This window comes from Pogoniulus pusillus, chromosome 9 (assembly GCF_015220805.1).
Source record: "Pogoniulus pusillus isolate bPogPus1 chromosome 9, bPogPus1.pri, whole genome shotgun sequence".
NCBI lineage: Eukaryota > Metazoa > Chordata > Aves > Piciformes > Lybiidae > Pogoniulus > Pogoniulus pusillus.
In genome coordinates, this window is record NC_087272.1 from 12,496,085 (window position 1) to 12,523,596 (window position 27,512).

At 45.8% G+C, this 27,512-nt stretch overlaps 1 protein-coding gene across 2 annotated transcripts in view; it reads right to left on the bottom strand.

Moving 5' to 3' along the window:
* Positions 1 to 27,512, bottom strand: part of ADGRL3 (adhesion G protein-coupled receptor L3) — a 667,301-nt gene that overhangs the window by 638,471 nt on the left and 1,318 nt on the right. The gene's annotated exons all lie outside the window — the stretch shown is intronic.

Here is a 27,512-nt window from a genome sequence, read left to right on the forward strand (position 1 = left end):
AAGGTAACATCTGGGGTAAGGTAGAGAGGGGTGAGAGAAGGTGGAAGGGTGGTTGTGAGCCCCTCCTGGGGGCTCAGGTTTTGGGAGGGCTGTTGTGTTTCCGTATTACCTTTTACCTTGTCTATTTCTGTATATATTGTAAATATCTGCTTGTATATTGTGCTAAGTTGTAAATATAAAGCTTCATTCATTCAATTTCCAGAGCTGCTGAGTCTAGCCAGGGTGATTTTACAAAGTGGGGGGGGGGGGGGGCAGGTAACACTCAAATCATCACAGATACACTGGAGAGAAGAGATCCAGCCAGAGGCATCTCAATAGACCTGAGAGGTGGACCCATGCCAACCTCAGGAAGTTCAACAAGACCTAGTTCAAGGTCCTGCATGTTGGATGGGGCACTCCCAAGCACAGATCCAGGCTGGCTGAGAAGTGCCTCAAGAGCAGTCTAGAGGACAGTTGATGACAAACTCACCGTGAGCCAGCGATGGTCGCTGGCAGCCCAGAAGGCAGCTGTGTGCTGGGTTGCATCCAAAGCAGTGAGAGCAGCAGGACACAGAGGGGATTCTGCCCCTCTGCTCTGCTGAGACCCCACCAGGTTCCAGATGATCAGGGGCTGTAAAACCTCCCCCATGGTAACAGGCTGAAAAAGTTTGGGCTGCTCAACTTGGAGAAAGGAGGGCTTCAGGGAAACATCATAGGAGCCTTCTAGTACCTGAAGGGGGCTTACAGGAAAGCTGGGGAAGGACTTTTTACTAGGACTTGTAGTGATAGGACAAGAGGGAATAGAATGAAACTTGAGGAGGGTAGATTTAGACTGGAAAATAGGAAGAAATTCTTTGCAGTGAGGGTGGTGAGACACTGGAACAAGTTGCCCAGGGAGGCTCTGCATGCCCCATCCCTGGAGGTGTTCAAGGTCAGGTGGGACAAGTCGTTGAGCAACCTGGGCTAGTGGAAGGTGTCACTGCCCATGGCACAGGTATTGGAACTAGATGTTCTTTAAGATCCTTTCCAACCCCAAACCATTCTGTGATTCTATGAATATCACACACTGTACATACTCAGAATTTCAGCTTTAAAAAAGGAGCCATCTGGAGAAAAAGCTATCAAAATACATTACCAGCCTACAGAAGTCAGGCTAATGTCTTCTTAAGATACAATTATTGAAGCGCATCCACTTACTTTTGTTACTGAAAGGAGGTTGGAACCAGGTGGAGGTTGGACTCTTCCCCCTAGTAACAACTGGTAGGAAGAGAAGAAATGACTTCAAGTAGCACCAAAGGATGTTTAGGCTGGAGATTAGATGAAACTTCTTCACTGAAAGGGTTCTCAAAGATTGGAAGAGGCTCTCCAGGGAGGTGGCTCAATCCCCATCCCTATAGGTGTTTCAAAGACACAGACATGTGGTGCCGAGGGCCACAGTCTAGCATCAGCCTTGGTAGAGTTAAATCGTAGAATCAACCAGCTTGGAAGAGACCTCCAAGATCACCCAGTCCAACCTAGCACCCAGCCCTAGCCAATCACCATGACACTAAGTGCCTCATCCAGGCTTTACTTCAACACATCCAGGGATGGTGACTCCACCACCTCTCTGGGCAGCCCATTCCAATGCCAATCACTCTCTCTGTGGAAGAACTTCCTCCTAACATCCAGCCTGTACTGCCCCTGGCACAACTTGAGACTGTGTCCCCTTGTTCTGTTGCTGGTTGTCTGGCAGAAGAGACCAACTCCCACCTGGCTACAGCCTCCCTTCTCTCAATGATCTTAAAGGTCATTTCCAACCAAAACAATGTTATGATTCCTTGGTTTTCACTTCCCTGTAAGCTATTCTTTCCTATGCCTGCTTTTTCACATCTATATGCCAAATAATCTCCCCACTCTATTTTTATTAAAGGAGCTTCAAATTTACCTACTTCTTAGGAAAATAAAGGTGGAAAAAAAGAAAGGGAAAGATAAAAAGGCAACACAGCAAATAAAACCAAATAAACAAAACATTTAAAGAAATAATAATGATAGAAAATAACACTGCCGAAGTCGGAACAGCTCCATGAACAGTTTGTATTAACAGCTGCTGTAAAACCAGAGGGAACACAGGCCTACATTAAAATAATATTTAAGATTCTCCCTAGAAGAGACCAGCAGACTTGCAAAAATGCAGAATGGTATTTAGAAAGAAGCTTCTACTTGTACTCATCTGTTTAATTTTGTCTTTCACTAGGAAAGTCTGAGTGTAATGCAATTCTTTGGTGCTATTCTGGCTCAGTCAGCTCTTTCTTGCACAGGTAGACACAAATCACAGAACCATCAACTTGGTTCAGTTGGAAAAGCCCTTTAAGATCACCCAGTCCAATCATTCTCTAACTCTACCAAGCCTGCTGCTAAATCATGTTGTTGAGCACCACACCTCTGCCTCTTTGAAACACCTCCAGAGATGGCAATCCAAACACTTATCTGAGGAGCCTCTTCCAGTCTTTGAGAAGGCTTTCAGTTAAGAAGTTTTCTTTAATCTCCATCCTGGTGCAACCCAAGGCCATTTCCTCTCCTTCTATCACTTGTTACTAGGAGGAAGAAACCAACACACACCTGGCTCCAACCTCCTGTTTCAGACAGTTGTAAAGAGTGACGATGCCTTCCCTCAGCCTGCTTTTCTCCAGACACTAAAGCTGTTCTGACCAGACCTCTAACCAGAAACACAGCTCCTCCCACGAAAGGAAGATTTGTTCAGATTTCAACTTTGCAAATTATTGAAAGAAATTTCAACTAAGCTAACATTAAAATGTCCTGTTAAAACTCCTGGGACCCTCTCTGAAAGTGCTGCTCTGCAGAAGAAGAGAGACAGATTTTGACCTAACATTTAGGAGCTTTACCAAGTTAAGGTCTTAACACTGCTGAAAGAGTTTGTCGTGCAAATTACTTGTATTCCAAACGAGCACACTTCATGGGGTCACAGAGAATCACAGAATTCTTCTGGTTGGAAAAGACCCCTAAGGTCACTAAGTCCAACCTTCGCCCTAACATCACCTTGGCCTTTAAACCATGTCCCAGACCACCACATCAACACATTTCTTGAACACCTCCAGAGGTGGCGACTCCACCACCTCCTGGCCAGCCTATTCCAATGCCTAACTACCTAACCTCCAGAAATCTGCAGGAATAGATCTTTGCCAAAACATTTCCTTTGGCCACTGTTTTTAGGGGGTTGATGCACTGATGAATGTCCAGCAGCTGAAGCAAATCAACAGGACTACACTGCAAACAGACACGAACAAACCTCAACCAATGTCTTAAACCTGAGAGAGGTTATTGCAATGAAACATGTGAATAGTTTCAGAAGTTTCAGGAATAAACAAGGGGACACAGTCTCAAGTTGTGCCAGGGTAGGTATAGGCTGGATGTTAGGAGGAAGTTCTTCACAGAGAGAGTGATTGGCATTGGAATGGGCTGCCCAGAGAGGTGGTGGAGGCACCACCCCTGGATGTGTTGAAGTAAAGACTGGATGAGGCACTCGGTGCCATGGTTGACTGGCTAGGGCTGGGTGCTAGGTTGGACTGGATGATCTTGGAGATCCCTTCCAACCTGGTTGATTCTATGATTCTAAGGCTATGGAAGGCATGAATACAACTTGAAGGCAGGCATCATCAATGACTTGAAGCACAACTGCCATGCCCAAGAGCTACAAAATAACCCTGAAAGAAACATTCTCAACCCCCTGAATCAAGAATCAGTCACCTTCAGCAAAGGCAGCTGAAATTTTCAAGTAATATTATCTCTTTTTTTTCTTTGGCAGTGAGTCATAGAAAGTCCTTTATTGGCTCCAACCCCATGTGGTTTCCCTTCGATCTTTTAATTTGATCTGACAATTATGACTGTAAAGCAGAAATTGAATTTTTAAGCCACACTGAGGTAAACACTCAGTAACATCTGCTTTGTTTTCACTGCTCATTTCCAACTTATTTGGAACAACAGTAGTTTCAAAGGCTTCACCAGGAGCTGACATTCTGTATTTGAACCCTTCTATCAACTCTCCTTTTCTTAAAGAGAGGTCCAGATGAGGGCCACAAAAATCATCAGGGGGCTGGAACTCCTCTCCTACAGGGACAGGCTGAGGGAGCTGGGGTTGTTCAGCCTGGAGAAGAAAAAGCTCTGGGGAGACATAACAGCAGCCTTGCAGTAACTGAAGTAGTCTACAAGAAGGCTTTAGAGGGACTGTTTCCAAAGGCCTGCAGTGACAGGATAAGGGGTAATGGTTTGAAATGACAGAAGAGCAGGTTCAGATGGGATGCTAGAAACAAGCTCTACACCATGAGGGTGCTGGAACACTGCAGTGGATTGCCCTGTGAGGTACTTGTGGCCCCAGCCCTGGAGATACTCAAGTTCAGGCTCAACAGGGCTCTGAGCAACCTGATCTAGTTGAGGATGTCCCTGCTTACTGCAGTGGGGGCTGGACTAGAAGGCCTTCCAGCCCAAACCTCTCTCTGATTCTGTGAACATAGACCATGTTACAAAAGCATGGACAGGCCAAGGGGTAATGTCTTCAAACTGGAAGAAGCTCAATTTAGATTAGACATTAGGAGGAAATTCTTCACCATAAGGCACTGGAATAGGTTGCCCAGGGAGGCTGTGGGTGCCTTTTCCCTGGAGATGTCAAGGTTAGGTTGGATGAGGCCTTGAGCAACCTAGTCTGGTGGAAGGTGTCCCTGCCCATGACAGGGAGGTTGGAAGTAGGTGATCTTTAGGATCCTTTCCAACCTAAACTATTCTATGGATCTATGAATTCTGAGCACCTCTGCACTCCCCACACCACCCCACAGCTTGTGCTGCTGCCACGCGGCTACACAACTATCAGCTGCAAAAGCAGCCAGGAAAAGTGATCCCAGACCAAAACAGCCCAGCAAAAGCTACAAACCCAACAGAGATCTTAAAATTAGAGCTTCATTTCCCAGCCTGCTTCCCTACACAGCCACAGAAACAGATGGCAAAACGAAGGGGCTTGTTTTGGGGGTGGAGAAGAAGAAGCCAAAACTTGCACTGGAACATCTGTCCAAGCTGCAGCTCTCAGAGAATCAATAAATAAAGGAGAGTAGGGAAAAAAATTGTGGAATTTTGGGTTTTTTTTTTTTGAGTCTTAAGAGACTAGTAGGATCTGTGCACACTACATTGATAGTATGTAGTAGCTTCAGTAGATAAACACTTAATTTGGTAGGGCCAGGACCTTAGGGATGCAAGGTCATTCTTGCAAGGTCATCCACGGGCCCAGCATCCCCAGGCACCTATTTGAGGCATGCCTTCCCACATGATTTGAGGCAAACACATTCCCCAGCATCTGCCTTTTCAGCACCCTCACAGGCTTTTACATTTCAGTCCTTGAAAGAAACAGTGAGAGCAAAGGTGTAATTGCTCAGGTTTGAAGGTTTCTACACATTCTTGGGGCAGGGGAAAGCCACAGAGATACAAAGGTGCACAATGTGAGTCCCACTCTCAACATACACAAAAACTAACAGGAGGGATCCCTCATTTTCCACCAGCACTGCATTTATTTTTGCAATATTTAAAGTACACCAGTTCAGCTCATGCCAGTTCTCCTTTGAGAAAAGCAAGAGCTCCTCCTGGGCACAAGCTTTGTGAAGACCAGGGGCCATTTCAATTCCTCCCCACCTGCATCCTGCTGGATCAGCTTTGCTGCACCAGGTACTGGCTTATCATGCAGAGTCACATTTAAATTGGAAATGCTCTGCAAGCCAAGGAGACTAATTTCCTGGGGTGGGATTCACCTCTTCCATCTTAAGGTATCTGCAATGTAAATGTCTCTATCTGAGTTTGTCACCTTAGGCTACCTTTACAGTCAGAGGAAAGAAATAAGCTTTTTTAGGGTGCAATTCATCTGACCTATTTTAAATGTCTACATGTGAGGGAAAGGAATCATGTCCCAGAAGTGTCTGCCTTTTGCCATTAGCTAGAAGGCCAGTTTAAATTATTAGCTTGCAAATAGACATCTCTGCTCAGCCAGACAAACCAAACCTACCTCATCCTTATTTGAAAAACAAAACCAAGCCCAAAATTCACATAAAGAAAACCACAAGCTTGACAAATCTAAGCAAAAAACTAAAAAAAGCCACACACACTAATCCCACAATGAAAGTGGTGTGAGAAAAACATAAGAGCATGATAAAAATATCAAATGAGATTAAACAAACAAGCCAGAACTGTGCCTGCTTCCCAGGCACCAGCTGCAATAAAAGCTTTCTAATAAGGTGTCACACAGATCCACAGATTGCATTGGGTTGGAAGGGACCCTCAATAGCCACCTTGTCCAACTCCCCTGAAGTTAGCAGGGACACATCCAGACAGAGCAGGCTGCCCAAGGCCAGACCAAGTCTGATCTTGAATGCCTCCAGGGATCGGTCCTCAATGACATCCCTGGGCAACCTATTCCTGTATCTCACCAATCTCACTGTGCAGAACTTCCTCCTGATGTCCAACCTAATTTTCCCCTGCTCCAGTTTCAAACCACTGCCCCTCATCCTGTCAACACAGGCCCTTCTGAGCAGTCCCTCCCCAGCCTTCCTGTAGGTCCCTTTCACATATTAAAATGCAGCTCTAAGGTCTCCCTGGAGCCTTCTCTTCTTCAGGCTGTCCCCATAGTAGAGGTACTCCAGCCCTCTGATCATCTTGGTGGCCTCCTCTGGACCTGTCCCCTCAGGTTCATGTCTCTCTTGTGTTAGGGGCCCCAGAGCTGGCCACAACACTCCAGGTGAGGTCTTGCCAGAGCAAAGCAGAGGGGCAGAATCACCTCTCTCCATCTGCTGGCCATGCTTCTTTTGATGCAGCCCAGGATACCATTTGCCTTCTGGGATGCAAGCATACACTGGTGGCTTATGTCCCATTTGCTGTCCACCAGCACCCCCAAGTTCTTTTCTGCAGGGCTGCTCTCAATTTCATCATCGCCCAGCCTTTATTGATTCCAATCCCCCTGCCTGTGCAGGGCTGTTGGAACTAGATGACCTCTAAGGTCACTCTAAGGTCAACCAAAACCATTGCATAATTCTATGATAATGAGGCTGTCAGCTGTGCCAGGTTCAGTTGATAGCAACCCATAGCAGTGACCAGCAGCCCACCCACCAAACATGTCCTAACGGATGCTCTCCAGTAGCAGCTCGCTCTGTGTAGTCCAGTCCAACTCCATGACCAGACAGACATCAGTAAAGCAGGCAGTTTCAATTGTCAGTCTAAGACCATCAGAGCATCTCAGCAGAACAGTATAGTGAACAGGAGAAGAAAATCTTTCCAAGGTGAGAAAGGAGGAAATACATTTTTCATTGGCCTGATGTTCTAAACTGTAAATAATATGAGAATTGATATGCAAGGTAGTGAGAAAAGGTGAAAGATTAAAAAAATAATAGTCCACTCCTTTTGTAAGCTCATTGAGGCCACAGGATCGAGGCAACTGCAAGGCTCTCTACTCATCCTCCTCCACTGACACTTAGAATCATAGAATTGTTTCAGTTGGAAAAGACCTCCAAGATGACTGAATCCAGCCATCAACCTAACACCACCATGGCCATTAAAACATGCCCCAAAACGCCCTGTCCACACATTGGTGACTCCACCACTTCCCTGGGCAGCCTGTTCGAATGCCTGATCACTCTTGCAGCGAAGAAACTGTTCCCAGTATCCAACCTAAAGCTCTCCAGCATAATTATCTTTTCTGCTATGATGTAACATCAGCACCTAAAGCCGAGCAACGCAGTGCAAACACTGCAAGGCAGCATCCAGATACCATGACATGATTAATTTGTGGCTCCCAGCAGGTCTTCCTAGATGATGAAGTGTCTTGCCAGCTGCTGAAATCTCAGTACCGCGAGCACAGACCTGCGTAAAACAAAGCAGTACTCCTGCTGCCATTATTTGCTGTCTCCTTTTTGATGGAACATGTCCTCTGGCTTCATTTAAATAATTGCTGCATGTTACAAGAGCATCAGCAGATGCACATAGATCATCTTTACCTACTCTGGATGTCTGATGAAATGAATCTGGAAACGGAAGGTGGGCCTCAAAGATGACCAGAGGGCAGGAGCACCTCACCTACAGGGGCAGGCTGAGAGAGCTGGGGGCGTTCAGCCCGGAGAAGAGAAAGTTCTGGGGAGAGAGATTTAGACTGCATATTAGGAAGAAATTCTTTAAGGTGAGGGTGGTGAGACACTGGAACAAGTTGCTCAGGGACGTTGTGGATGCCCCCTCCCTAAAGACACTTTAAAAAAACAATAGAGCAATGAAGAGAAGGATTTTTCAAACAAGGCAGGGAAGTGGGAAAAAAAAAGATAATTAAAAAAGAGAATAAAATAAAAACATATAAAAGAAAGAAAAAAGAGACATAAATGAGAACAAAAAAAAACAAAGAGGAAAAAAGGTGGGGGGAAAAGAAAAGAGAAAAAAGAAACCAGAGAAATAAATGAGGGAAAAAAGAAAGACAAAAGAAAGGGGGAAAAAAAAATAGGAAGAAAAAAGAAAGGAAGAAAAAAAAAGAAAGGAGACATAAATGAGAACAAAAAATTAAATGAAGAGGAAAAAAAGGTGGGGAGGGGAAGAGGGGAAAAGAAAAGAGAAAAAAGTAAGAAACCAGAGAAATAAAAGAGGAAAAAAAGAAATTAAGGGAAAAAAAAGATAAAAGAAGGGAAAGAAAAAAAATGAGGAAGAAAAAAAAAGAAAGAAAAAAGAGACATAAATAAGAGCAAAAAATGAAGTAAAGAGGAAAAAAAAGGGGGGGGGGGGGGGGGGGGGGAAGAGGGGAAAAGAAAAGAGAAAAAATTAAGAAACCAGAGAAATAAAAGAGAAAAAAAGAAATTCAGGGGGAAAAAAAGATAAAACAAGAGGGAAGAAAAAAATGAGGAAGAAGAAAAAAATGAAGAAAAAAGAGACATAAATAAGAAACAAAAATTAAGTAAAGAGGAAAAAAAAAAGGGGGGGGGGGGAGTGGAAGAGGGAAAAAGAAAGGAGAAAAAGTAAGAAACCAGAGGGAAAAAAAAAATTAAGAAAAAAATAGATAAAACAAGGGGGGGGGAAAAGTGAAAGAAAGAGAGGGGGAAAAAGGTAAAAAATAAAAAACAGGAAAAAAAGAAATAAAAGCAGGAATAAAAAACAAAGGAGGGAGAAATAAAAGAGAAAAAATAAAAAAGGAGAGAAAAGAAAGAAGAATATGGAGGGTGTAGGGGAAAAGATGAAGGCAAAAAAAGTAATACAAAGAGTAGGAAAAAGATAAAGAACAGAGAAAAATAAAAATATGAAAAGAAAATAAAGAGGAAAAAGTACCTGAAACATCTGTAGGGATTGATGCTCTTTCTCAGCTTCCTCTTGAGAAGCACAGGTGTGTCATTCTGTGTCAGCAGCTGAAAACCCTGTGCTGTGCACACAGTCTGTAAACTGTATGATCTGCTGAAGTGGAATGGAAACCCACTGCACCCATGAGTGTGCCTCAAAACTACAAGGACTATGTGGGCTATGTTTGACCCAGCAGAGGGTCATGCAGTAGCTGTATCTAATAAGAAAGGGCAGACTGGATGAGTTCTAGTTGAGAGACTTCCCTGCCCATGGCAGAGGGGTTGCAGTGGAGGATGTCTGAGGTCCCTTCCAACCAAGCCATTCTATGAAGAAAGCATCGTGCTTGCAATGAAAAAGTGCCAAGGAAGATGAGAATGATCACCTAAGCTGCTCATCGTTGGACACCATGCAGGAGATGAGCATCCTTTGCAGAAACTTTCTTTCCATAAACTTTCTCTTAGCCTCACTGCTTTGTTGGGACTATTAAAAACCAAAGATCCACTTAAGGCCTTTAGCACTGACCTCAACAGTCACCTGCTTCTCTGGTCTGTTCTTTAAGGATTTTTGCTTGTGATGTGGCTTGGATTTGGGTTTTGTTTTGGTTTGGGGTTTCTGGACTTTTTGTGGGTGGTTTTTTTTTTAATTTCTACAAAGTTTCAGCATCTTAAAAGATCTAAAGGATAAGATTGATAAGATTATTGGCACAAAGCTACATGATCATCTGCATGAACTGATACAATCATAGAATCACTGAGTAATTTCGTCTGGAAAAGACTTTTGAGATCACTGTGTCCAAGCCTGACAATTCCTCTACTCATAGATCACAGACTCACAACATCACAGAATGTCAGGGGCTGGAAGGGACCTCGAAAGATCATCCAGTCCGTCCCATCTGCCAGAGCAGGATCACCTATACCAGATCACACAGGAATGCATCCAGGTGGGTTTTGAACACCTCCAGAGAGGGAGACTCCACAGCCCACCCTGGGCAGCCTGTTCCAGTGTTCTGCCACCGTCACAGTGAAAAAATTCCTCCTCATGCTTATGTGAAACTTCCTATGCCTCACCCTCCACCCATTGCCCCTTGTCCTGTTATTGGGCATTCCTTTGCACTTGTGTTTTCTGTTCCTGATTCACAGATTGCTTTAGGTTGGAAGGGACCCTCAAAGGTCATCTTGTCCAAGCTCCTTGCAGTCAGCAGGGAGACCTCCAGTTAGAGCAGGCTGCCCAGGGACACATTGATTCTGATCTTGAATGCCTCCAGGGATGGGGCCTCAACCACATTCCTGGGCAACCTGTTCCAGTGTTTCACCACTCTCGTTGTGCAGAACCTACTCCTGAAGTCCTACCTAAATCTTCCTGCTCCAGCTTCAAACCATTGCCCCTCATCCTATCACCTCAGTCTAAACAGTCCTATCATCACTTCTAAACAGTCCCTCTCCAGCCTTTCTGTAGATCCCCTTCAGGTGTTGAAATGTACCTAGGAGGTCTTCAGAGCCTTCTTGTCTCCAAGCTGATCACACCAGCACTTAAAAAAAAATTTAAAAGGAGAAAAAAAATATTAAAGAGCCCCAAACCCCATTGCAGAGCTATCTCCCTGTCACATCTATTATTCAAGAAAGGTCTCATTGAATAAATGTCTGTTCAGAGGCTCTAACCAAATTTCATTTCTGAGCAGCACTGTCTGCAGCCCAGCGGGCCATTTCACCAAGATAAGATCACACATTTAATCAAATGCTTCCAGAAAATAAAACCAACCACCTTCCACCAAGAAATACACACCAAGTTTGCTTAATAACCTCCAATAATACAAGTGCAGCACCAGCAGCATACTAATTTTTAGCGCTCTTTCTTCTTTCAGGGTTGCCTCAATAGTCAAGGTCAACCGTACATGGGATTTCTTCTAATTAGGGTTTCTGGTAAAGGCTGGACCTGCTTACTCTCACCACTTAGCCATAGTTTTCCCTAAAATGAAGACATCTCTCTTTCATCTTTAATTAAATCATTGCAGTATCCCACCCAAGTATAACAGACAAAATTCTTCTAACTCTGCTAATTCAATAGAGAAGGTAAAATGAAAGACAAACAAACACAAAGGAAAAAAACACACCCACATCTTTGTGGGCAAGGAGGAACCACCCACACAAGTGGCCACAGTTTAAAAGGAGAAGGGATTTACAGGAATGAAAAAAAAAACCAACCAAACAAAAACCAAAACAACAGAAGGACAGAAGGAAACCACCGACGTGATTATTTGCTTGGTGTGTCACTGCTGCCCAGCAGAGACCTATCTGAGTAAGAAATCAGGAGTGGAGATGACAACTCTATGTCAACAGATGCTTTGGCATTTAGTTTATTGGAGTAATAATACAAGAAACCAGCTCTGAGACACTGCACAATGCTACTACGACCCCAAAACACATCTGTCTAACTACAGACCAGACTTCTTGGATGCTCTTCAATAAGTTGTTTACTACTTTAGCTACTGATTTTGTTAAATTTATTTCATTACATCTCCAGCTTTTCCACAATGACTACTGCTCCAATAGGCTTTGCCCCCAAATTGCATGAACTTGAGAGGACCCCTGGACCCTCGCTGTGCTGAAGCCTGTAGTTTGAAAAGGGTCAAACAAAAGCTGGCATCCTCACCCTTACAGCTTGGCCCAGAGGTTATGCTGGTCTGCCCTTTGTTCACATGAGATGAGAGAGCAATCAAGCGTAAAGACTTTGGGGAAGACAACACCCCCATATGCTGTTCTCAAAGCAGGAGGAGACAAATAGCAAGGCAGCTCTTAGATAAATTCCACACCACATCGCATTCTCCATGCCACAAACATCCCCCTTGCAGACACTATGGAGGTCAGGATTCTCTCCTTAGATGAGGAAATTACATCTTCTTAACTAAAGCTGGCATAAACAGCTGCTTGGGTCTGCTGGTGCTGAAGTTTCACCCAATGTCTCATCCCCACTGCATGCACAGAGCTCCTCAGGTGGGAATGGTATTTAAATGGAGTGTGGACCTGGTGCTTAGGGACATGGTTTAATGGTGAGGTTGAAGTGCTGGGTCAAAGGTTAGACTAGATGATCTTGAAGGTGTCCCTCAACCAAAAGTATTCTGTGATTCTCTGAATGTCCTCAGACACTCAGAAAAGTGTATCTGGCTCCAGGGAGACTTTATAGCAATTTTCCAGTATCTGAAGTGGACTACAAGAAAGCTGGGAAGGGACATTTTATAAGAGCTTGTAGTGATAGGACAAGGGTCAATGACTTTGAGCTGGAAGAGGGGAGATTTAGACTGGAGATTCGGAAGACATTCTTTCCAGTGAGAGTGGTGAGACACTGGAAGAGGTTGCCCAGGGAGACTGTGGATGCCCTCTCCCTGGAGTTGTACAAGGTCAGATTGTCTGGGGCCTTGAGTAATCCAGATTAGTGGAAGGTGTCCCTGCCCATGGCAGTGAGGTTAGAGCGAGATGATCTTGAAGGTCCCTTCCAACCCAAACCATTCAAGGAGTCTTGTCAAAACAAGAAGAGTTGCCCAGGTACAATTGCCTGGTCAGGTTGTAGCCCTCCTTTGGAAAACTGTGTTCCCTGTTCCCACAGATGAAATGCATCACAGAGACTATGGAGACACTCTTTGCAAATTGGTGACCTACTTAAGGAGATCCATAAAATGCATTAGGATTATAATTGCAGATCACTTGTCAAAAGGTCATAAGTTATCATGCTGTGCAGCATAATCACTGCACTTCAAACACCTATCAGGATGGATTTTACACAAGGAGACTCTCATCATTTCAGAGCCAGAGAATCATAGAATCATTTTGGTTGGAAGATCAACAAATCTGACCATCAACCCAACACTGCCAGGTTTCCAATACACCACATCTCCAGGCACCACACCTCCATGGATTGAGAAACCTGTAAGGATGGGGATTCCATCACTCCTCCAAGTAGCTGGTTCTAGTGCATCACAACCCTTTCAGCAAAGACATTTTTCTCAGTATCCAACCGCTTTTGCCATTGAAGGCTGGGGCAAAGAAGGTGCTCAGGATCTGAGCCTTAACAAGAACAGCTGTCATTGCAGTATTACTACAAAAGAGGAGGGGGGGGGGGGGGGGGGGGGGGGAATGCAGCCAGCCACTGCAGACATCTGCCTGCATTAAAGATAATCCAAAGTGATGTTTTGTTGAAGAAGTCTGTGCTGTGGGAGTTGTTGCAAGTGCACACTCACGTCATAATTACTCTGAGAAGAAAGCAGGAGATCTACAGCATATTTCTGAATGATTCAAGCCCTTGGTTGTGGTATCCTACATCTGAAAGAAGAACATTTTAGATTGCACACACAGTTCCAGTGACATCTACATGAAGTGCAATGTCCAATATAGCCATTTATGGTGTTGCTGGAAACAAGAATGGCTCATGCAGCCCAGAAGGCAAATCATATCTTGGGATGCATAAAGAGGGGTGTGGTCAGCAGCAAGACAGGCAGTTCTGGCCCTTTGCTCTTGTGAGACACCATCTTGAATACTGCATCCAGTTCTGGTGTCCCCAGCAGCAGGACATGGAACTGTTGGGTCAAGTCCAGAGGAAGGCCACAAAGATGGTCCAAGGACTGGAGCACCTCTGCTATGAGAGTAGACTGAGGGAGCTGGGGTTATTCAGCCTGCAGAAGACTCTGGAAAGACCTTAGAGCTGACTTCCAATATATGAAGGAATCCTACAGAAAAGCTGGGGAGAGACTTCTCATAAGGTTATCTAGAGATAGGATGAGGGGGAATGCTTTGAAGCTGAGTAGCTTTAGACTGGATCTTAGGAAGAAGTTCTTCAGTACAAGGTTGGTGAGACTCTGGAACAGGCTGCCCAGAGTGGCTGTGGATGCCTCCTCTATGGCAGAACTCAAAGCTGGGTTGGATGTGGCCTCGGGCAGCCTGGGCTAGTTGCCTGAGGCAAGGAGGTTGAAGTAGATGATCTCTGAGGTTCCTTCCAACCTAAGCCATTCTGCAATTCTCTGGATACACTGGAGAAGCCATCTACTACACAGTTACAGACCTGTCTTGTGCACCTTCAGATAGCCCTGACAGAAACAGTCAGTTGGACAGACTGAAAAATCCTCTTATTAGTAGAGGAAAAAAAAAGGAGGAGGGATGAGGGGAAGAGATAAACCCCAACAAAGCAAACTGAAAGTGGCAAATAAGAATTTGTATTCTGTGGTAGGTATTTCTGGATACAAAATTTGCAGCACATATCTTGCTGGGGGAAAACAACAACAACAAAAACCACCAAACCCAAACAAAAACCCCACAGCCAAAACCTGTCCCCTTGAAAACAAGTGATGGGAATCTTCCATCATCTTGAAATCATCACCATCCTGAAATGGTGAGTCAGTGTTAAGTCACACACACACACATAGTGAAGGCAGTGTGAAAAGAGTTAATATGAGCCCTGAAATTCTCTTCAACTCTCTTCATCAGTGATAACTATTCAAAGGGACAGGTGCTTTTCTTCCACTTTTTTTTTCTTCTTTCCTTACCACCAGCAGTCCTTGGAAAAGAAAGGGAAACAAAGGGGGGAAAAATAAACCAAACAAAAACCCCACACCAACAAATAAGAAAGAGGAAAAAAGAAGGAAGATGGAGAAAAGGAAGGGAAAAGAAAGAAGGGAAAAAGACAGGGGGGAAATGGACTAAAAATAAGGAAAGGAAGAAAGGAAGGGGAAAAAAAGAAAAAGGAAAAAGAACAAAAAAACCCCAAAATTAAAAAAAAGGGAAAAAAATAAAAGAGAGAAAATGAATTAAAAAGAACAAAAGGTGCAAAAGCCCAGCAAGCTATTGAAAATCTCCTTAGCTGTCACTGGAATGCATCATAGAACCATAAAATCAACCAGGTTGGAAGAGACTTCCAAGATCATCCAGGCCAACCTAGCACCCAGCCCTGGCCAATCAACCAGACCATGGCACTAAGTGCCTCATCCAGGCTTTTCTTGAACACCTCCAGGGACGGCGACTCCACCACCTCCCTGGGCAGCCCATTCCAATGCCAATCACTCTCTCTGGGAAGAACTTCCTCCTAACATCCAGCCTAGACTTCTCCCGGCACAGCTTGAGACTGTATCTGAGTATTCAGGGCACCCATCCATGAAGAACATCAAACTGCATTGAGATACCTTCCCTATTCTCAGGAGCTTAAGCCAGAGCTTGGTCTGCACCACGGCACTGAGCAGGCAGGTGTCAGACTGCTTCTGCAGGGCTTGCCCACGGCAAGACCCCACAAACCAAATGGAACAGGAACTTGCTTGGTGCTTCTCTTCCCTCACGCTGTCCTCTATGCAACACAAGTATGGCAAACAAAACCAGTCAGCAGCTCCTGGCAGTGGGCTTCTTTTGTCAGCTAAATTCATGTAACCCAGATCATAGAGCCATAGAATTGCTTCAATTGGAAAAGACCCCCAAGTTCAGCAAGTCCAACTATCAACCCAACACCACCTTGGCCATTAAACTATGTCCTGAAGTGCCATGCCCACATGTTTCTTGAACACTTCCAGGAATGCTGACTCCATCACATCCCTGGGCAGCCTGTTCCAATCCCTGACAATTCTTGCAGCAAAGGAATTTTTCCCAAACTCCAACATAAATCTTCCCTGACACAGCTTCAAGACATTTCCTTTCCTTCTAGCACCTGAGACTAGTGAAAAGTGACTGACCCCACCTGGCTCCAACCTCTTTTCAGGGAGTTGTAGAGAGCAACGAGGTCTCACCTCAGCCTCTTCTCCTCCAGACTAAACACCCACAGTTCCCTCAACTGTTCCTCACCAGACCTCTTCTCTGAACCCTCCACCAGCTTTGCTGGCCTTCTCTGGACCTGCTCCAGCAACCCAATGTCTCTCCTGTAGTGAGGACTCAAGGTCAGACAGAGTAGTTATCTCTAACCTACTCCTACTCCTCTTTTGAAGGAGAATGTCGCCATCCTCAAGAAAGCTGCAAACAGCACTTCTGCAATACAGTGATGCTCCTTCTCTGTGCTTTGAGGGCAGGCAAAAAAAATTTCTCATTAAGGCAGGCTTAGGATCAGCAGCTCCAGAACAGACACAGGCTGCTCTAACAAATAAGCACAGACCAGCCCCGAGTCTGATAAAACATGTGTCTGCTCAGCATATCTGAAATGGGATTGGTTTATTTTGGTGTTAGGCAACCAAGCAACTCAGTTAACATTTAAAAAGTGCAGGCCTGTGCACATGTGTTTTGTTGTTGCCATTCGTCACCTCTGGAGATCATCCAACCCAACCCCCCCCCTGCTGAACCAGGGGTTCCCATAGCAGGTTTAAAAACTTTCCAGGCAGGTTTAGAAACTTTCCATAGACAGGTTACTCCACAACCTCTGGGCAGCCTGGTCCAGTACTCTGACACCGTCCAAGTAAAGATTTTCCTCATGTTGAGGTGGAACTTCCTGAGTTCTACTTTGTGTTTGTTGCCTGCTATCCTGTCACTAGGCACTATGGAGAAGAGTCTAGCCCAATTTTCCTGACATTCACTCTTTAGATATTGATCAGCATTCCTAAGACTCCCTCTCAGGCTGCTCTTTTCCAAGCTAAGCAGCCCCAAGTCTCTCAGCTTTTCCTCCTCAGAGATGCTCCAGTCCCCTCAGCATCTTTGTAGCCTCCAATGGACTCCCTCCAGTAGCTCCTTGCCTGGGCGAGCCCAGAACTGGACACAATACTCCAGGTGAGGCCCCATCAGTTCAGAGCAGAGAGGAAGGAAAACCTCCCTCGTCCTGCTTCTCACACTCTTCTGAATGTACCTCAGGATGACATTGCCTTCTTGGCCACAAAGGAACATTGCTGGCTCATGGGGAACTTGCTGTCCACTAGCATTCCCAGGTCCTTCTTCACAGGACTGCTTTCCAGCAGGTCAGTCCCCCTAACCTTTATTGGTGCAACGGGGGAGGGGCAAGACCTCACAAAAGGGGGAGAGAGAGGTTTTTCAGCACCCCTTCTACAAAAGCAGAAAGAGTCCTGTTACACTTACTTTTAACAGCAAGAAAACATGAACTTGGATCTTTTGTCTTGATCACACTTGACTGGAAGCTTTAGAAACACACAGCTCCATTGCAAGGTTCAAAATCAATGACCTTACCTAGCATAAATCAATGCAACTGCAATCAAGGCAGTTAAGCTATTATAATTAATTTGATTCAAAGCTATGATCCAAACTACTCAGGACACTGTGCAAAATATTTCAGAGTTGTTCCCTGCCAGGTATGAGGAGGAACATCTTTAAGGGTGACTGAGCACTGGAACAAGCTGCCCAGAGAGGTAGGGGAGTCTCCATCTCTGGGGACATTCCAAGACATGCTCCTGTGTGACATTCTTTAGGTGACCCTGCCTTGGCAAGGGGATTGCACATTATGTTCTCCAGAGGTCCCTTGCAAGCCCTAACATTCTCTGCTTCTGTGATGCACTGCAACAAACTGGAGTTGTGCTACAGACTCCTAAACAGAGCCCACCTGTAGGCATGCAGGCACCCAGGCACCTGGCTGCAATGAGTGTTGGAGCCTGGAGGGTGGCAGAGACAATGCCTGCATTAGGTGTGAACAGATCAGTGGTCTACTTAACCTAGTGGCTGAATTGAAGGACAAAGTGGAAAGGCTAAGGGCTATAAGGGAATGTGAAAGGGAGTTGGATTCATGGCACCAGGTTCTGCAGACCCCCTTAGCAGAGGGAGGTGACCCAAGAAACAAGGGAGAATGGATACAACTGCCTGTCAGAGGGGGCAAGGGAAAACCCTTCAAGCCTCCCTCACCTCTTCCATTGCCCTTGTGCAATAGATATAGGGCACTAGAGGTTGAGGTGGTTTTGGAGGCAGAAGCATCACCATCTCGGGGGGTGACTAAAGTAAATCAGTTGCCTCCTTGCATCAGGCACTGGGAAAAGCAGTCGAGGGATCAGGGGCACAGGTAATCTTTTCATCTATACCCTTAGTCACAGGTTGGAGTGCTGAGAGAAATAGGAAATCATACCTGACTAACAATTGGCTCAGAGGCTGGTGCCACCAACAACATTTTGGATTCTTTGACCTTGGGGAACTTTATATGGCCCTGGGTCTGCTAGCAACAGATGGGGTACAACTGCCTCAGAGGGGAGAAAGATCCTGGCACATGAGCTGGCTGGGCTTGTTGAAAGGGCCTTAAACTAGGCTGGCAGGGGGAGGGTGTTAAACACGACAGCGCTGGAGACAAACTGAAGGAGGCTGAGGGTGGTAGGCCAGAGATGGAGGTAAAAGCAGCAGCCCAGCTGAAGTGCATGTACACTACTGCATGAAGTACGGGTAACAAACAAGAGGAGCTGGAAGCCTTGGCACAAGAGGAAAACTATGATGTTGTCACCATCACAGAAACGTGGTGGCATGATTCACACACTTGGACCACTGTAACCAATGGCTACAGACTCTTCAGAAGAGACAGGCAAGGGAGAAAGGGTGGAGAAGTGGCCTTATATATTAGGAACGCTCTGGATGTCATGGAAGTAGAGATTAAGGATGATCAGGTTGAGTTCCTATGGGTAAGAATTAGGGGGAAGGCCAACAAGGATGACATCCTGGTTGGAGTCTGTTATAGATCACCCACCAGGAAGAAGAGGTTGATTTATTATTCTTTAAACAACTGGAGCTTGCCTCAAGATCACCTGCCCTTGTTCTGGTGGGCAACTTTAACCTGCCAGACATCTGCTGGGACTTGAACACTCCAGAGAAGAGACAGTCTAGAAGGTTCCTAGAGTGTGTGGAGGACCACTTCTTATCTCAGCTGTTACATGAGTCTACCAGGGGTGCAGCCCTGCTTGACAGAGAGGGGCTGGTGGGGGATGTGGTGGTTGGAGGCTGCCTGGGGTCCAGTGACCATGAAATTATAGAGTTTTCAATATATGGAGAAACCAGGAGGGGAATCAACAGAACCTCCACACTGGAATTCCAAAGGGCAGATTTCGGCTTATTTAAGGAACTAACTCATAAAGTTCCTTGGGAAAGAGCCCTTAAAAACAAAGGGGCCAGGAAGGTTGGACCTACCTCAAGAAAGAACTTTTGAAAGTGCAGGAGCAGGCTGTGCCATTGTGCCAGAAGATGAGTTGATGAAGGAGGCAGCCAGATTGGATGGGCAAGGAGCTTCTGAAGGGATTAAGGGAAAAAAAGAGGGTGTATTGCCTTTGGGAAAAAAGGGGAGCTATCCAAGGAAGAACCCAAGGATATTGCTAGGTCTTGCAGGAAAAAAATGAGAGAGGCAAAAGTCCATTTAGAACTGAGGCTGGCCACTGCTGTTAAGGAGAATAAAAAATGTTTCTATAAATATATGAATGGCAAGAAAAGGGGCAAGGAAAACCTCCAGTCCTTATTAGATGGAGAGGAGAATATAGCACCAAAGGATGAGGAAAAGGCAAAGGTGCTTAACACCTTCTTTGCCTCAATCTTCAACAGTGGGACAGGTTAGCTCCAGGACAACTGACCTCCTGAGCTGGCAGATGGAGTCAGGGACCAGTATAAGCCCCCTGTAATCCAGGAGGAAGCAGTAAGTTCCTGGCTGGATGGCCGATCCCAGAGAGTGGTGGTGAATGGTGCCACATCCAGTTGGCAGCTGTCACTAGTGGTGTTCCCCAGGGATCAGTGCTGGGCCTAGTCCTGTTCAACATCTTTATTGATGATCTGGAGGAGGAGATTGAACTCAGCATAAGTTTGCAGATGACACCAAGCTAGGAGCAGGTGTTGATCTGTTGGAAGGTAGGAGAGCCCTGCAGAGGGACCTAGACAGGCTGGATGGGTGGGCAGAGGCCAATGGGATGAGATTTAACAAGGCCAAGTGCAGGGTTCTGCACTTTGGCCACAACAACCCCAAGCAGCACTACAGGCTGGGGACAGAGTGGCTGAGAGCAGTCAGGAAGAAAGGGACCTGGGGGTACTGGTAGATAGTAGCTGAAGATGAGCCAGCAGTGTGCCCAGGTGGCCAAGAGAGCCAATGGCATCCTGGCCTGCATCAGGAACAGTGTGGCCAGTAGGACAAGGGAGGTTATTCTTCCCCTGTACTCAGCACTGGTCAGGCCACACCTCGAGTGCTGTGTCCAGTTCTGGGCCTCTCAATTCAAGAGAGATGCTGAGGTGCTGGAACGTGTCCAGAGAAGGGTAACAAAGCTGGTGAGGGGCCTAGAGCACAGCCCTGTGAGGAGAGGGTGAGGGAGCTGGGGGTGTTTAGCCTGGAGAAGAGGAGGCTCAGGGGTGACCTCATTGCTGTCTACAACTACCTGAAGGGAGGTTGTAGCCAGGTGGGGTTGGTCTTTTCTCCCAGATAACCAGCAACAGAACAAGGGGACACAGTCTCTAGCTGTGCCGGGGGAGGTCTAGGCTGGATGTTAGGAGGAAGTTCTTGCCAGAGTGATTGGCATTGGAATGGGCTGCCCAGGGAGGTGGTGGAGTCCCCATCCCTGGAGGTGTTCAAGAAAAGATTGGATGAGGCACTTAGTGCCATGGTCTAGTTGACTGGACAGGGATGGGTTCTAGGCTGGCCTGGATGATCTTGGAGGTCTCTTCCAAGCTGGCTGATTCTATGATTCTATGATAAAAAGTTCCATCTAAACACTAAGAAGAACTTCTTTAATTTATGGGTGTGGGAGCCCTGGAGCAGGCTGCCCAGAGAGGTGGTGGAGTCTTGATCTGTGGAGACATTCAAAACCTGCACAGACATGTTCCTGTGTGACCTTCTTTAGGTGAATCTGCCTTGGCAGGGCAGTTGGATTTGATGATCTACTGTGTACAGCTCTGGAGCCTCCGACACAAGAGGGACATGTAACTGTTGGAGTGAGTCCAGAGGAGGGCCACAAAGATGATCAGACGGCTGGAGCAGCTCTGCTATGAGGACAGGCTATCAAAGTTGAGGATCTTCAGTCTGGAAAAGAGAAGGATTTGAGACCTTACAGTGGCCTTCCAGTATCTGAAGGGAGCCTACAGGAAGGCTGAGGAGGGACTATTGACAAGGTCTTGTAATGACAGGATGAGGGGTAATGGGTTTAAACTGGAAGAGGGGAGATCTAGACTAGATGCTAGGAGGACGTTCTTTACAGTGAGGGTGGTGAGACACTGGCACAGGTTGCCCAAGGAGGTTGTGGCTGCCTGGAGGTGTTCAAGGGCAGGTTGGATGAGGCCTTGAGCCACCTGTTCTAGCGGGATGTGTCCCTGTCTACAGTGGGATGTTGGAGCTGGATGATCCTTGAGGTCCCTTTCATCCTAGACCATTCTATGATTCTATGATCTCCTGAGGTCCCTCCCAAGCCTTACTGCTCTGTGTGATTCTGTGTGAAATGAGTAACTTCATACAGCCTAATCGGGACAGCTTCCAAATCCTGCTTTGCTTCCCTCAGAATGGGACCTCTTTCATGACCATTGAAATCAAAAGCTGCCAAGTCTCAAATGAAAGTGTCTGGATCTAAATCTCTGTTTTCAGGAGCAGATTTCAGAAGTGTGCAGATTTCCAGTTTTCACCTGCATACACAGCTTTGTTCAGCCTGAAATGCCACCTCTGGCTGACAGCACAGCACGATTAGTAGAAACAAAATGCTCAAGCAAGGGAATGGTTTTGAAAAGATGCTGCATCTGAACAGGGAGGTCCTGAAGCATGCAAAGTTTGGTCCATTAACAACTCTTGGCTGACCCTGGGCCAAGTTCTGCAATACAACAGTTCTACACATAGGTCCTACTCTTACTCCTTTGCACTTGTGTTAATCTTCTCCTCCTGATTCACAGATTGACAGATTGCACTGGGTTTGAAGGGACCCTCAAATGTCATCTTTTACAAGCCCCCTGTAGTCAGCAGGGACACCTCCAACTAGATTAGGTTGAGACTGATCTTGAATGTCTCCAGGGGCAGGGTCTCAACCACATTCCTGGGCAACCTCCTCCTGGAGCACCTTTTAAAATGATACACATCTGAGGATGTCAAGAAACTTCCTCACAGGGAAGTCATAGAATCATAGAATGTTTTGGGTAGGAAGGGACATTAAAGGTCACCTAGTAAATCTATTTAACAGAAGTGCTTCATCAACTATAGCAGAAACCCCATTGCAGTGAGACCTTCTTTAGATGGGGGTGAGCCTGAAGCAGTAGGGGTGAGAAGTTTTAAAAGGAAGTGAAAGCACAAAAAGAAAAGGAAAAAAAGTTAGTCCTAATTTCTCTGCCAGAAGAAAACAGAGGTATTAGACAAGCTAGAAGTCCCATGCTTAGTAACTAAGAGTGGTGCAAAGACAGTTTAAAGGAAGTTTTGATTGCCTGAAAAAGGCCAGCTACCTTGCTATAGCTGCAAATGCTTGGTGCAATGACTGATAAACAAAATCAGAAAGCTCTCTGAAAAGACTGCTGAAGCAAAAGTTAGTGTCAGTGTGTCCTTAGACAAGTCATCTTAGCTTGCACCCAGGAGATGAGCTCTTCAGACTGTGCTGTAGAGACTGCCTAGTGAGGAAAATAAAGCCACATCATACCACAAATGCAGAGGTTTAGAACCATAGAATTGTTTTTGTTGGAAAAGATCTCTAAGATCATTGAGTCCAACCACAGACCTAACACCACCATGGCCATTAAAACATGTCCTGAAGTACCATGTCCACATATGCTTGAAAGCAAAGCTCTTCTTCCTCTTCAGCTACCTATTCTGGGAGCTCCTACTGCCTGCAGGTACCAGGAAGAGATCAGGGAGTGCTGGAGCATATCAGCCCCTGCACAAGTGAGGACACACTCACATACATCACAGACACATATCAAAGAGCCTGATATTAAGTGCTGATTAGGATGACAAAAAACATTGCCAAGGCAGGTGTGACCCCAGGAGATGAGACAATCAGAGGCCAGGCTGCCTTGCCTGGGGCAGTTACATTCCTACAAATAACCCAAGGCTGAGTGAATTGTTACAAACAGCACATTTTCTAGCTCTTCATCCTCTAGACACCTAAAATCATTGTCTACAGACAGCAGAGACTCAAGTGTGTATGGAGACTCAACATTTGGCATCATGGTGCACTTTCAGTATTCACATTCCAGCTGGAGGGCATCCATTCAATGAGAAAGGCAACAACAGGGAAGAACTAGGAGTCCACATCAACTATAGGAAACATCTCTTAAAAACTACAGAGCTCACCAAGTGCATCCCACCCTATAAAGCAACTGATCATCAAACAAGGCAGGAAAACACTTCTTTATTCTGCAGGTCTGCCTTGGTCTCACTACTGTCCCATCAATATTAACTTGCAGATCCTCAATTCTTCAAACCAGTTCACAGAATCACAGAATGGTTTGTGTGGGGAGAGACCTTAAAGACCATCTAGTAGCAACCCCATCATTCCATGAGCAGAGACACCTTCCACTAGACCAAGTTGCTCAAGGCCTCAACCAACCTGGCCTTGAACACTTCCATGGAGGGGGCATCCACAGCTTTCCTAGGCAACCTGTTCCAGTGTCTCTCCACCCTTGCAAATGATACCTCTACAAATGAGTTGTGCTTCCAAATTTCTCTTGTCATGTGCAAGAATACTCTAAAGAATACAAAGTTCTATCATGATCACTCCCATCACAGAATCAGAGTGGTAGGAGTTGGAAGAGCCCTCTGGACATCATCTAGTCCAGCCACACTGCTAACACAGGTATGCCTACATCAGGTTGCACAGGAAGACATCCAGGAGGGTTTTGAAATTCTTCACAGACTCCACAACCACTCTGGGCAGCCTGCTTCAGTGTTCCATCACACTCAAAGTAAAGAAGTTTCACCTTAAGTTCAACTGAAGCCTTCTGCCTTCTTGTATGTATCAACTGCCCTTGTCCTTTCACCAGCCACCACCAGAAAGAGCCCAGTTGAGGGGCAGAAGAACCTCTCTGGACCTGCTGGCCAATCTCTTCTTAATGCATCCCATTGGCCTACTTGACCACAAGGGTACATTGCTGGCTAATGGTAAACTTGTCCACCAGCACTCCCAGGCCCTTCTCCACAGAGATGCTTTCCAGTAGGTCAGTCCCTAACCTGATGGATGCAGTTGGTCTGTTTCCACAACCACCAAGTAACACAATTTAAAAATAATCATTAAAATAAAAAAGAGGGGGGGGAGGGGGAAAATAAAAAGCCTGCTGCCCAGCCTCCATGGTTTAGGTTTTTCCCTGATCCATTCTTGCTCCCTGAATTCCATCTCCTGCATCAATCCTCAGCCCATCCTGCTGTGTCACCTATGTAGTTTCCTCATCAATCTACACAGTCCCCACACTATTAGCATTAAATTTGTAATAATAAATCACTTGCTCCCAGGACTACTTCGTTTATAAAGACTCCACTCTCCCCTGTGCACCTCATTTACTCCTGTTGATGATGCAGCTGCTCATGTTCTGAATGTGAAAATCCTGATGGGACAGCATCAAGATCTTCACCCAACACACTGACCAAAGCTAACGGCCATGCATATTCCTTTTCATTTCTTTGTTGTCTGCAACAGCCCTGTAAGTCTGGCCAGCACCCAGACACCCAGCCAGCTCCATACATGTTGCCTACAACTTCACCTATAAACCTCTCTCATGCAGCAAAGGGCACCAGTTTCGTTTTCACGTTGTTGGGCAGGGCAAGTTGTTTGCTGCTGCTGCTGCGGGAGCAGGCGATGTTCTCTGCGATTAACATCAGCGTAGGTAAGCGTGGTCCCCAGGGCATCCCAACCTGTGGGACACGCGGCTGAGCACCAGCTGTGGCAAACAAAGGAGAGGGATGAACCCAGCAGGTGCTCAGGGATGAATTTCCCGGTCTGAGACACAAGCTGCTCCACCACCTCCGGAGGGCACTGAAAAAAAAACCAGCTCCTACTTTTGTCAAAGAAAACAGTCGAGCAAGGACTTGCTAGCCTTAAACTCCATAAATACCATTAAAATCTCATTGCCCCACAAAGCAGGGCTTGGTGTTTTCACTCCCATCAATCTGCACTGACATTTAGCTTGCTCTGGAATTAAATGCAAAATTAAACATATCCTCTTCTAACAGCCCCCAGAAGAAAAGAGAGGTGGAAAAAAAAAATTAAAACTCACATTTTATCGAGAGACAAACATCAGAGGGAATTCACAGGCCAACGCTAGCTTCATAAAAACCTAAGTCCTTTCTTAGACAGAGATTTGTATCCACTTTATTTTTTTGCTACCAGGTAACAAGGCAACAGTCACTTTGTGGCCAACCAAGCCTACAGAAGGGGAAATTAAGGAGGCGAAACAGTAGTAGCCTCAACCACAAAAAGGGGGACAGAATCCAGCCGTCTGAGAGCAGTTATTTAACCTTTAGGAATAACACACAGCCCTAAGCTCGACTTTGCCACCCAACATCAGCATGGGGGTCCAGATTTCCCCCCTCTCTGATATTCCTATGTGATGACTGCAGCTTGTTTTAACTTGCACCATCTGATTTGCCCTCACCAAAAAAACCCACCAAACTCCATGGAAGGATTTTTTTTCCCTCCGTCATGGATACACAGTAGAAACTTGTTAATATCAGGAACCCCTGGAAACGATGATAAATGAGCTCTACAAAGCACACACTACTACTCAAGACCAAGCAGGCAGCGCTGGCTGCACTCTTTGAGAGAGGACATTCCACGATGGAAAAGGAATTTATTTTCGACTCCAGGGAAGTTCTGTGTGGTTTTATTTGTTTGTTTGATTGATTGTTTTTTCTTGGTCATAGTTGAAAATCCAGGTGCAGGGCTGTGCTATAATACGGAAAGAAACTGCAACAAGCAGGCGACCTATCTGCCTTCTATGAAGACACAGATGGTATTGTTACCTTTATTTTTGCGTCTCAACCTCATCCTAGGCAGCTAGCTGCCTGGAACCAGGAGTGGACGACGGGGAATGCTAATATTTCCTAAGGAGTCGTCTAAAGAAGAACATAAATACCACAGACAAGGGTTGTTTTGGCTACAGCAATGAATGCTACAGTGACAAGCAGACAACAATCTATTGCTCTGGGCTATATACAAGTTGTTTTAACTACTGCAGAGAAGAATTCAATGCCTATCAAGAAAGGGAGAGAAAGAAGAGGCTCCTTTCCCACCTCATCACCGCTCCCGTGAAACTGAACATCTGCCGGTTTAGAGGGAAAGGGTGGGCAACAAAATAAAACACAACTAAATATGAGTGGGGATACCTTGCTTCCACGGACAACTCTGGACACAAGGCTGCTGATCAAACTCAGCCCTTGAAGGGCCCCTAGATACTCACAGGGCACATTTCTGGGGCACCGTATCTACATCTTCATTAACAATAAAGGACACCACCAATTTGAGATTGGCTCCATAGACTGGGAAACGAGAAAAAAAAACCCAAAACCAAACCAAAAAGTGCTGCTCTCTATGACTCGTGGCATGGAGCAATCCTCAGCCTTACAACCACATTTCCAAGTTAAACAGTCAAAAGAAGATTGCAAGGGCAACAACACAAATAAATAATTAAGCGAGCAAATAAACTCGGAGTTAAACAAATAAGGAGGCACAACCCCCGCGAATTTTCTGCTACTAGCCATACACACCAGCCCTCCCGCACAAAAATCTCTCTGGCAAACGCCAGCCCTTTACTGTTAAGAGCTGGCAAACGCAGTCTCAGAGACAGGAGGTGGGAAAGCTCTCAACATCTCTAGCAATGAATCTACCTGGACCATACATTTCCCTCTTGGGCTGCAAAGGAAAGAGAAGCTTGTACCTACCTGTAACCCAGTGCCGCTATGCTGGATGTAGACCTACCACCCCATATTCACGTACACATGAGCCCCAGTGCACACCCCACACACACGATTCGGCAATCCATGCCCCCTGCCCACCCTCTGCCTCCGGCTATGCAGGGAAGCGCTTACTTCACCCTTCAGCAATGGAAGGGAAATGTAGATCCACAAATGGGTGGGCATGAGGACGGCGTGGGGGGGAGCGCACGAAACTCAGGAATGTCTCAGTACACCAGCAAACCAATTGGTCCAACGTGATAGTTTTCATTAAAATAAAATACAATACAACATAAAGCCGGAAGGGAGAGTATGAACAAAACCTAGTAGATACTCTCCATCTTCCTCTGCCACCCTATCTGTCCACGGTCAAACCCAGCTAGAGCCTACAAGGTATTTATTTCCCAAATAGCAGCACATCCCTTGTCCCTCCTGCCCTCCCCGCTCTCCTCCCC